Source organism: Triticum urartu, chromosome 1A (assembly GCF_056163025.1).
Source record: "Triticum urartu cultivar PI428250 chromosome 1A, HENAU_Tu73, whole genome shotgun sequence".
Classification (NCBI taxonomy): domain Eukaryota; kingdom Viridiplantae; phylum Streptophyta; class Magnoliopsida; order Poales; family Poaceae; genus Triticum; species Triticum urartu.
In genome coordinates, this window is record NC_141873.1 from 529,075,466 (window position 1) to 529,084,279 (window position 8,814).

General features: G+C 45.3%; 6 non-coding genes and 3 pseudogenes across 6 annotated transcripts; 1 reads left to right on the forward strand and 8 right to left on the reverse strand.

Annotated features, from left to right (window-relative positions):
• Positions 1–5,724: 5,724 nt before the first annotated feature.
• LOC125533430 (small nucleolar RNA SNORD14) lies at positions 5,725–5,844 on the reverse strand. Its single transcript, XR_007294304.2, has one exon. It is a non-coding gene; the product is annotated as a small nucleolar RNA SNORD14 (small nucleolar RNA).
• A 199-nt stretch (positions 5,845–6,043) lies between these two features.
• Positions 6,044–6,226, reverse strand: LOC125533343 (small nucleolar RNA Z112). The gene has a single exon (XR_007294227.1). It is a non-coding gene; the product is annotated as a small nucleolar RNA Z112 (small nucleolar RNA).
• A 38-nt stretch (positions 6,227–6,264) lies between these two features.
• Positions 6,265–6,335, reverse strand: LOC125533364 (small nucleolar RNA snoR77Y; annotated as a pseudogene).
• A 41-nt stretch (positions 6,336–6,376) lies between these two features.
• On the reverse strand, positions 6,377–6,474 carry LOC125533349 (small nucleolar RNA snoR31/Z110/Z27). Its single transcript, XR_007294231.1, has one exon. It is a non-coding gene; the product is annotated as a small nucleolar RNA snoR31/Z110/Z27 (small nucleolar RNA).
• Positions 6,475–6,515: 41 nt separating this feature from the next.
• LOC125533395 (small nucleolar RNA snoR31) lies at positions 6,516–6,608 on the reverse strand. Its single transcript, XR_007294273.1, has one exon. It is a non-coding gene; the product is annotated as a small nucleolar RNA snoR31 (small nucleolar RNA).
• Positions 6,609–6,660: 52 nt separating this feature from the next.
• LOC125533438 (small nucleolar RNA R30/Z108) lies at positions 6,661–6,756 on the reverse strand. The gene has a single exon (XR_007294311.1). It is a non-coding gene; the product is annotated as a small nucleolar RNA R30/Z108 (small nucleolar RNA).
• An 87-nt stretch (positions 6,757–6,843) lies between these two features.
• On the reverse strand, positions 6,844–6,947 carry LOC125533357 (small nucleolar RNA Z107/R87). The gene has a single exon (XR_007294239.1). It is a non-coding gene; the product is annotated as a small nucleolar RNA Z107/R87 (small nucleolar RNA).
• A 183-nt stretch (positions 6,948–7,130) lies between these two features.
• LOC125533392 (small nucleolar RNA U31b) lies at positions 7,131–7,218 on the reverse strand (annotated as a pseudogene).
• Positions 7,219–8,393: 1,175 nt separating this feature from the next.
• LOC147992249 (small nucleolar RNA Z247) lies at positions 8,394–8,532 on the forward strand (annotated as a pseudogene).
• The last annotated feature ends 282 nt before the right edge of the window (positions 8,533–8,814 follow it).

Here is an 8,814-nt window from a genome sequence, read left to right on the forward strand (position 1 = left end):
GAACGTTAGAATCTATCACACCCGATCATCACGTGGTGCTTCGAAACAACGAACCTTCGCAATGGTGCACAGTTAGGGGGAACACTTTTCTTGAAATTTTAGTGAGGGATCATCTTATTTAATCTACCGTCGTTCTAAGCAAATAAGATGTAAAACATGATAAACATCACATGCAATCAAATAGTGACATGATATGGCCAATATCATTTTGCTCCTTATGATCTCCATCTTTGGGGCTCCATGATCATCGTTGTCACCGGCATGACACCATGATCTCCATCATCGTGTCTTCTTGAAGTTGTCTCGTCATCTATTACTTCTACTACTATGGCTAACGCTTTAGCAATAAAGTAAAGTAATTAAATGACGTCTATGTTGACACGCAGATCATAAATAAATTAAGACAACTCCTATGGCTCCTGCCGGTTGTCATACTCATCGACATGCAAGTCGTGATTCCTATAACAAGAACATGATCAATCTCATACATCACATATATCATTCATCACATCCTTTTGGCCATATCACATCACAAGGCATATGCTGCAAAAACAAGTTAGACGTCCTCTAATTGTTGTTGCAAGTTTTTACGTGGCTGCTATAGGTTTCTAGCAAGAACGTTTCTTACCTACGCCAAAACCACAACGTGATATGCCAATTTCTATTTACCCTTCATAAGGACCCTTTTCATCGAATCCGATCCAACTAAAGTGGGAGAGATAGACACCCGCTAGCCACCTTATGCAACTAGTGCATGTCAGTCGGTGGAACCTGTCTCACGTAAGAGTATGTGTAAGGTCGGTCCGGGCCGCTTCATCCCACGATGCCGCCGAATCAAGATGAGAATAGTAATGGCAAGTAAATTGTCAAAATCGACGCCCACAACAACTTGTGTTCTACTCGTGCATAGAAACTACGCATAGACCTGGCTCATGATGCCACTGTTGTGAGATCGTAGCAGAAATTTAAAATTTTCTACGCATCACCAAGATCAATCTATGGAGTAATCTAGCAACGAGGGGAAGGAGAGTGCATCTACATACCCTTGTAGATCGCTAAGCGGAAGCATTGCAAGAATGCGGATGAAGGAGTCGTACTCGTAGCGATTCAGATCGCGGTTGATTCCGATCTAAGCGCCGAACAACGGCGCCTCCGCGTTCAACACACGTGCAGCCCGGTGACGTCTCCTACGCCTTGATCCAGCAAGGGGAGAAGGAGAGGTTGGGGAAGACTCCGTCCAGCAGCAGCACGACGGCATGGTGGTGGTGGAGGAGCGCGGGACTCCAGCAGGGCTTCGCCAAGCACTACGAGAGACGAGGAGGGAGAGGGGTAGGGCTGCGCCAACATGGAAAGAACTTCGTGTGTTGGGCTGCCCCTTTGCCTCCACTATATATAGGGGGAGAGGGAGGGCTGCGCCCCCACCTAGGGTTCCCACCCCAAGGGGTGTGGCAGCCCTAGATGCCATCTAGGGTGGCGGCCACAAGGGGGAGAGGGGAAGGCATACCTGGGGTGGGCCTTAGGGCCCATCTGCCCTAGGGTTTGCCCCCTTCCCCTCTTGGAGGCGCCTTGGGCCTTGGTGGGAGGCGCCCCAGCCCACCTAGGGGCTGGTCCCTTCCCACTATTGGCCCATGTAGGCCTCCGGGGCCCATGGCCCCTCCCGGTGGACCCCTGGACCCCTCCGGTGGTCCCGGTACACTACCAATGATGCCTGGAACACTTCCGATGGCCAAGACCATACTTCCTATATATCAATCTTTACCTCCGGACCATTCCGGAACTCCTCGTGACGCCCGGGATCTCATCCGGGACGCCGAACAATAGTCGGTAACCGCGTACATACTTTCCCTATAACCCTAGCGTCATCGAACCGTAAGTGTGTAGACCCTACGGGTTCGGGAGTCATGCAGACATGGCCGAGACAACTCTCCGATCAATAACCAACAGCGGGATCTGGATACCCATGTTGGTTCCCACATGCTCCACGATGATCTCATCGGATGAACCACGATGTCAAGGATTCAATCAATCCCGTATACAATTCCCTTTGTCTATCGGTACGATACTTGCCCGAGATTCGATCGTCGGTATCCCGATACCTTGTTCAATATCGTTACCGGCAAGTCTCTTTACTCGTTCTGTAACACATCATCCCATGATCAACTCCTTGGTCACATTGTGCACATTATGATGACGTCCTACCGAGTGGGCCCAGAGATACCTCTCCGTTACACGGAGTGACAAATCCCAGTCTCGATTCGTGCCAACCCAACAGACACTTTCAGAGATACCCGTAGTGCACCTTTATAGCCACCCAGTTACGTTGTGATGTTTGGCACACCCAAAGAACTCCTACGGTATTTGGGAGTTGCACAATCTCATGGTCTAAGGAAATGATACTTGACATTAGAAAAGCTTTAGCATACGAACTACACGATCTTGTGCTAGGCTTAGGATTGGGTCTTGTCCATCACATCATTCTCCTAATGATGTGATCCCGTTATCAAAGACATCCAATGTCCATGGTCAGGAAACCGTAACCATCCATTGATCAACGAGCTAGTCAACTAGAGGCTTACTAGGGACATGGTGTTGTCTATGTATCCACACATGTATCTGAGTTTCCTATCAATACAATTCTAGCATGGATAATAAACGATTATCATGAACAAGGAAATATAATAATAACCAATTTATTGTTGCCTCTAGGGCATATTTCCAACAAAAGCCCTCTTCTTCCACATCAGCCTCACAAAATAAATCTTCTGGCTCAGAATCACCTTCAAGAACCCTCTTCCTCTTCAGGTCTTTTATTTTCACATGTATGTCTGCATCCTCATCCTCTTGCTCATCTTTAGAGCTATCAGAATCCATCAGATCTTCCTCCTCCATGTTTTCTTCATCCTCCATGTTATCTTCTTCCATGTTATGTTCTTGCACTTCTGGAATGTCAGCAAACTCATTAAGGAAATCATCTAGATCTGCAATAGTTGCCCGCTTCCTCACATTGCAACTCTCCTGAGTGATAAGATATTCTCCACATGAGTCCTCTGTGTGTACACTGACAATTGGAGCAAAACATGCTACATGTTCTGCTTTTTCATTTGTCTGACTTGCATACAACACACCTTCTTCATCTACATTATATATTTTAGGTGAACCTATCTGTGAAATAGGAATTTGCTGCTCATCTCCAATGTTAATCTGCAGTTCTGCCCTCTCAATCTCTCTACCTTTCATAACAGTGATAGTAACACACATCTTGTCCTCATATAACTCCAACATCTCTTCAACATCTTCATTACTCCTGATTAGTTGCATCCCTGACATTCCTACACCATCTTCCTTCACGTAATACATGGAATCACTCTGATCATAGCCCTGAATCCCAATGATAGCTAACATATTCAGGTATGTTATATCTGACTGATACAATCTCCTTTCCAGATTGTCACATCCTTGGAAATGGAATATCACTTCCCATGGTTCATCATCATCCAAACTGCAATTTATAAACAAGTTAACTTAATAGTACATTCAGTTAAACTACATCCAGTTCAACTATAATTCATGTCAACATAAAACACAGGTAGCGGTACATTCAGTTAAACTGTAATTTATGTCAAAACACAGGTCTACATTCAGTTACACTATAGTTCAGTTCCAATGCCAGTTAACACTACTTTCAGTTAAACTAGTTGAAAATATTTCCAGTTAACACTACTTTCAATTAAACTATAATTCAGTTCCAAATAATTTCAGATAACACTAAAATGTATATTGAGTACACCTCAAGATAGCTAATACATACACGAACAAATAAGCATGAACAATTCAGTTAACTCTAATTCCTAAATTCAGTTAACCATAATTCCTAAATTCAGTTGGCTAAGAGCAAAGTATAGACTACACGAAAAATTATACAGAGCTAAGCATTCCTAGCCAATTCAGAGAGTTAAGAGGAAGAAGAAGACTCATTCCACGCCGCCTAGGCCAGAGGTGAAGTGGTGGCTCTGTGTAGGATTTGCCTTCCAGACCTGGGCCAATGATGCTGCCGCCCGTGAAAAAATGTCATCGGAGGTGGGCTTGAACTTGCTGCCACCTTGCTCGTCGAGCTCCTCTCCGCTGCCGGTGAAATATCCACCGTTGCCAGGAACCCTAGCACGGGGGCGGTGGGAGAGCGAGGAAGGGCAGTGGGAGAGCGACGAAGGGTAGAGTGGGCAACGGATTCAACGAAATTGAGGTCGCTACCGGCACATCTGCCGCCGCCGCTGTTGGTGGCCATGGGGGAGATGTGAGCACGAGCGGGTAGCCAGGGGGAGTCGAGACGCGATTGGGGGGGAAAGTGGTGGTAGGGTTCGAGCAGCTCGTTAGGCTTAGCCCTACGCCGTCTAACGGCACGTCACGGCCGCCGTCTCGCCCTGCCCACGTGGCCCCTGACAAAGGGACCCACCGGTCAGAAATCCACTCAAACGCTCTAAATCACTATATCAACGTTTTTTGAAAACTGTCACCCCAATGTTGGTGTTTTTTTGAAAAAAAACTGAATGGTGGCGGTTTTCTGAATTAGGGTCCCCAATTGTGGTGGTTTTTTGCAATTTACTCCTTCCATTGACATTGCACGTCTCAACCCATCATCTCCAAGATAACGTAAAAAGTTTCCTAATACACTTATTGCTTGGCTCAGATAGCTGTCCTCCAATTACTAACATTAGCTCCCTTGGAATAGTGTATTGAATTAATTCTTACAGAAAGGAAGAGTATCAAACAAATTACTCCTGACAAGTCATGTGGCTTCTTTGCTCCAAGGTTCCCATCTCCCTCTTCCTCTTTTCAATTCTGGACACGGGCTGGAGTAGCGCCCCCATCTTTCTCTCTCTCTCTCTCTCTCTCTCTCTCTCTCTCTCTCCTTTCAGTTCTGGACACGCGTTGGCATAGTGCCCCTTGTTCTACACTTCTTGGTGTAGCGCCTCTTCTTCCTTCTCTTCATGGGTGCTGCCATGAATTCCTGGATAGCTTCCTTCATTCCTTTCCTCTGTTGCTGAACCACTTCTTGTGTCTTGGTGAGTAGACGACACTGGGCTGGATTGTGGTTAGTGCTTTACACATAAAACAGGTGACTTGCATAGTGGGACATTCTTCACCCAAGTGACTCGCTTCACAGTAGGGGCATCCATCCTGGTGTTCCTTGTAGGTGTGTCCTATTTCTCCACAGATTTTGCATGCGTGGTGCATCTTCATGTTTGGATCAGAGCAATCCAAGAAAATTATTGTTTGTTGGTGCTCAGATTCTATGGATGTATAGGAGCAGCTCATGGGGATTTCCCATCAGTAATCACTGCACCATAAAAGGTTCAAATCACTAAATCAGCAGTCCCACAAGAACTAGAATTATACAGACAACAAAAAGCAAACAAAAAAACCAATATAGTGGAATTTGGGGGCAAGCGTAACCCAAGATCCATCTTGATGGATTTGCGCTCTAAGCGCCACCTGAACTCGGGAGCACTGTAAACTCGAATCCACCAAGAGAACAGCAGCCAAACAATGGGACAGTGCACCTCGAGTCAAACAAATGAAACATCAACACATAAAAAATGAAAGCATCAAAGAGGAGTCTTAGGCGACAGCTGCGAATGTTTTGAGAAAAAAAATCAAGTTTTTAATTTATCAACATTTGCAATGCAAAAGTAAGATAGAACTAAATATAAAATGGGGATGTTAACAAGGATCAGACATCCAAGGAAGGAATTAGCAGCATTGGCTCTCAAGCCTGACTGGGCGAAAGCTCTTAGGTGGCAACTGCGAATGTTTCAGAAACAAGCCACAAATTTATCATCATCGCCATAACATATCCTCAAATCATATCGACGACAACTTGTTAGCTAGTCATAACAAAATTTAATCACAATAACCAGTTCTGTAGACCGACCAAAATACAGTCTCAGGTTAGGCCGAATAGCCCCTGATGTCCTTTTCCTTCTAAACTAGCTGCAACAAATAATTAGATACAATGCAGAAAACAGAGCAAACAAGTTTAAAGAGAATCACTCAGGGACCCGCTTAAAATCAAGCACACAACTAAACCAAACCAGCTGCAAATGGAGATTCCAGCCCAGACCAAACCACAAAGGTTATGGCCAAATGAGGATACTTGCAGTGAGGAGAAGCAACTGTTGTTTACATTGTCATATGGCACTTCCTATGGTCTGATAATTTAAGAACAGACAAAATTAACTATATATACTAGGACCTGAAGCTATTGGTATTAAGCCGTGAAAATATCATCATTTAGAATCTGATGGTAATTCCAACAAAAAGCTAATCATCATGGGCTTCAATTGCATAATAACTCAAAATAAAATCGGTGGAAACAAGGCGTATCATCAGAATATAAATGCCTTCTCATTCACAGGTAAATAAGCACTGTGTCAGAAGGTGTCCTAAGATTGTTTCAAGGTTTCGTCCCATGATACTCACGAAATAACAAAATAAAACAATTGAAAAACTGATCTCCAATGGATTCAGTTGCAAAGATGACATCACACGGGCTGCTCAAGCCACCCTCGGATCGAGTGTTGAATTATAAATCAATACCTCCTCATGATCCAAACAGATCTTGTAAGAAGCAAACGATGAATAACAGTAAAGAAGGATACATAGTTGCTCAGTGGTGGCAATGTTTAATTGGTTCGGTTCTGCCAGCGATGTCGTCAATGCTTTCAGAAGAGGGAGCTTGTTATCCTCATCGCAGCTACGTCCTCCAAAGCAAACAAACACATCAAACACAAAAAGACGCATGAAAGATAAACAACAATGGGCGACAGGCTAAAAAAACAGGTATCATATGGCTCGGTCCAGCAGGATAATTGGCATACAAATCGATTCCTGAGAGAAAACCTGTGATTTGGTCTATTGATCTTGAATATTTGCAAATCTTCACTGCCATCATCCAAGGAAAATAAAAATTCAGAAAGAATGTCGAACCAAATGAGAAAGGCTCACACTATTCATCAAAAGCGTCATGAAAGCATGATATCTTAAAATAAAATTCCTGTCTTATTTTGATCAACTAGCAGTACATAAGTAAGCATAGCACCATACGACCACTATGTAGTCAAATTTTCATCTACGAAGTCAGATTCATAAGTATGTCAATCAGCACAGATGTACCGACGCAGATCCTAAGACTCGGGCGACAAATATGAACTCATCATCTTCATAGCTACAATATAGCCAATTAAAAATTAGGTAGCTAGGTTCCTATATCATTACAACTATATCTGCTCTGTTTTATCCCAATTTGTATCATCTTGTACTCTACATAATTATTACAACTGGTACTACATGAAAGTTCTAAAAGAATTTTAGTTGTCCAACAATTTGCATCACAAACTGGTTCTTAGATTATATTTAAAGAATACCCAGAAGACATATCAATAACATCAAGCAAAAGTAAATGGAAAGGAGCTGAGTAAGAACGTAGCGATTGATAGTCAAACACCTGATACATCATATTAAGTGAATTTTCGCATCAATGCTCCAAATCCAAGCAAAAGAAAAACCCCCTTAAATTTAGGATATGGTTTCTCAGATGCAGTTGTTAAACATAATATGTGTTACATATGACAGAGTCCAAGATATCCAAGAGGTTGCGCAGGATCTAGGAAGATAGCTAGTTTAAGTTACATGTAATTCTATCTTCTCTTATCCCTTGTAACCAGTTCTATCTCTTGCTCTCCAAGTTTTAAACCTCCTGTAATATCTCCAACAATGTATGCGCTACAGGGAGGTGCGCCCCTGCCTATAAACACGTAGCACGTTGCCTCAGGTCGAGGCAAGACGTTTCCGCCTATCGCACATGGTAATCAGAGCCTCCTCTTCCAAACCCTAGCTTTTGATCTCCACCAGTGCCAGCCATGTCTTCCTCCAGTGCCACCCAATCCAATCTGAGCGGTCAGGTCACGGAGAAGCTCTCCCGGACAAACTACGTCATGTGGCGCACCCAAATCACGCCACAGTTGAGGGGAGCCGACCTCTATGGCTACGTCGACAGCACCCAGCCGGAGCCGTCCCGCCTTCTCGTCACCAAGGACAAGGACGGGAAGGAGTCATCCGAGCCCAATCCTCTCCATCCCATCTGGGTAAGGGAGGACCAGCAGGTTCTAGGCTACCTACTCAACAACCTCACCAAAGAGGTGCTCATCGCGGTCACCGCGGTCACCACCGCACATGCTCTCTGGACAGCACTCGCAGGTATATTCTTGTCGCAGTCCTTGAGCCGCGTCAACAACATCCGCACTGCCTTGATCAATGCGTAGAAAGGGAACCAATCGATGGCCTCCTACTTCGCTGCCATGCGTGGCCTTGCTGATGAGCTCGTCGTGGCCGGCAAGCCCATCCAGGACGATGATCTGATCTCGTATCTACTTCACGGGCTGGACATGGACTACCAGCCGCTCGTGTCTGCGCTGGATGCTCGCGTCACACTGGTGTCCCTCGATGAGCTCTACGCCATGCTGAGCAACTTCGACCAGTGCGTCGCCCAGTACCACAGTGCTGGCGGCGGGTTCAAGTCTTCGGCGAACGCAGCAACCCGCGGGCGTGGTGGGTACTCCTCCCGTCACTGCGGTCCTCCTCGCACCAAGGGCAAGCACAACAACGGCAACACCAACAACTCCGGCTCCCGCGGCGGTCGCCCCAACTCCACCAACAACAGGGGTCGCCGCGGCGACTCCAGCCGTTTGTGTCCTGACGCCGTTCGCTGCCAAATCTACGGCAAACCAGGCCACACTGCCAAAGACTGTTGGTATCGTT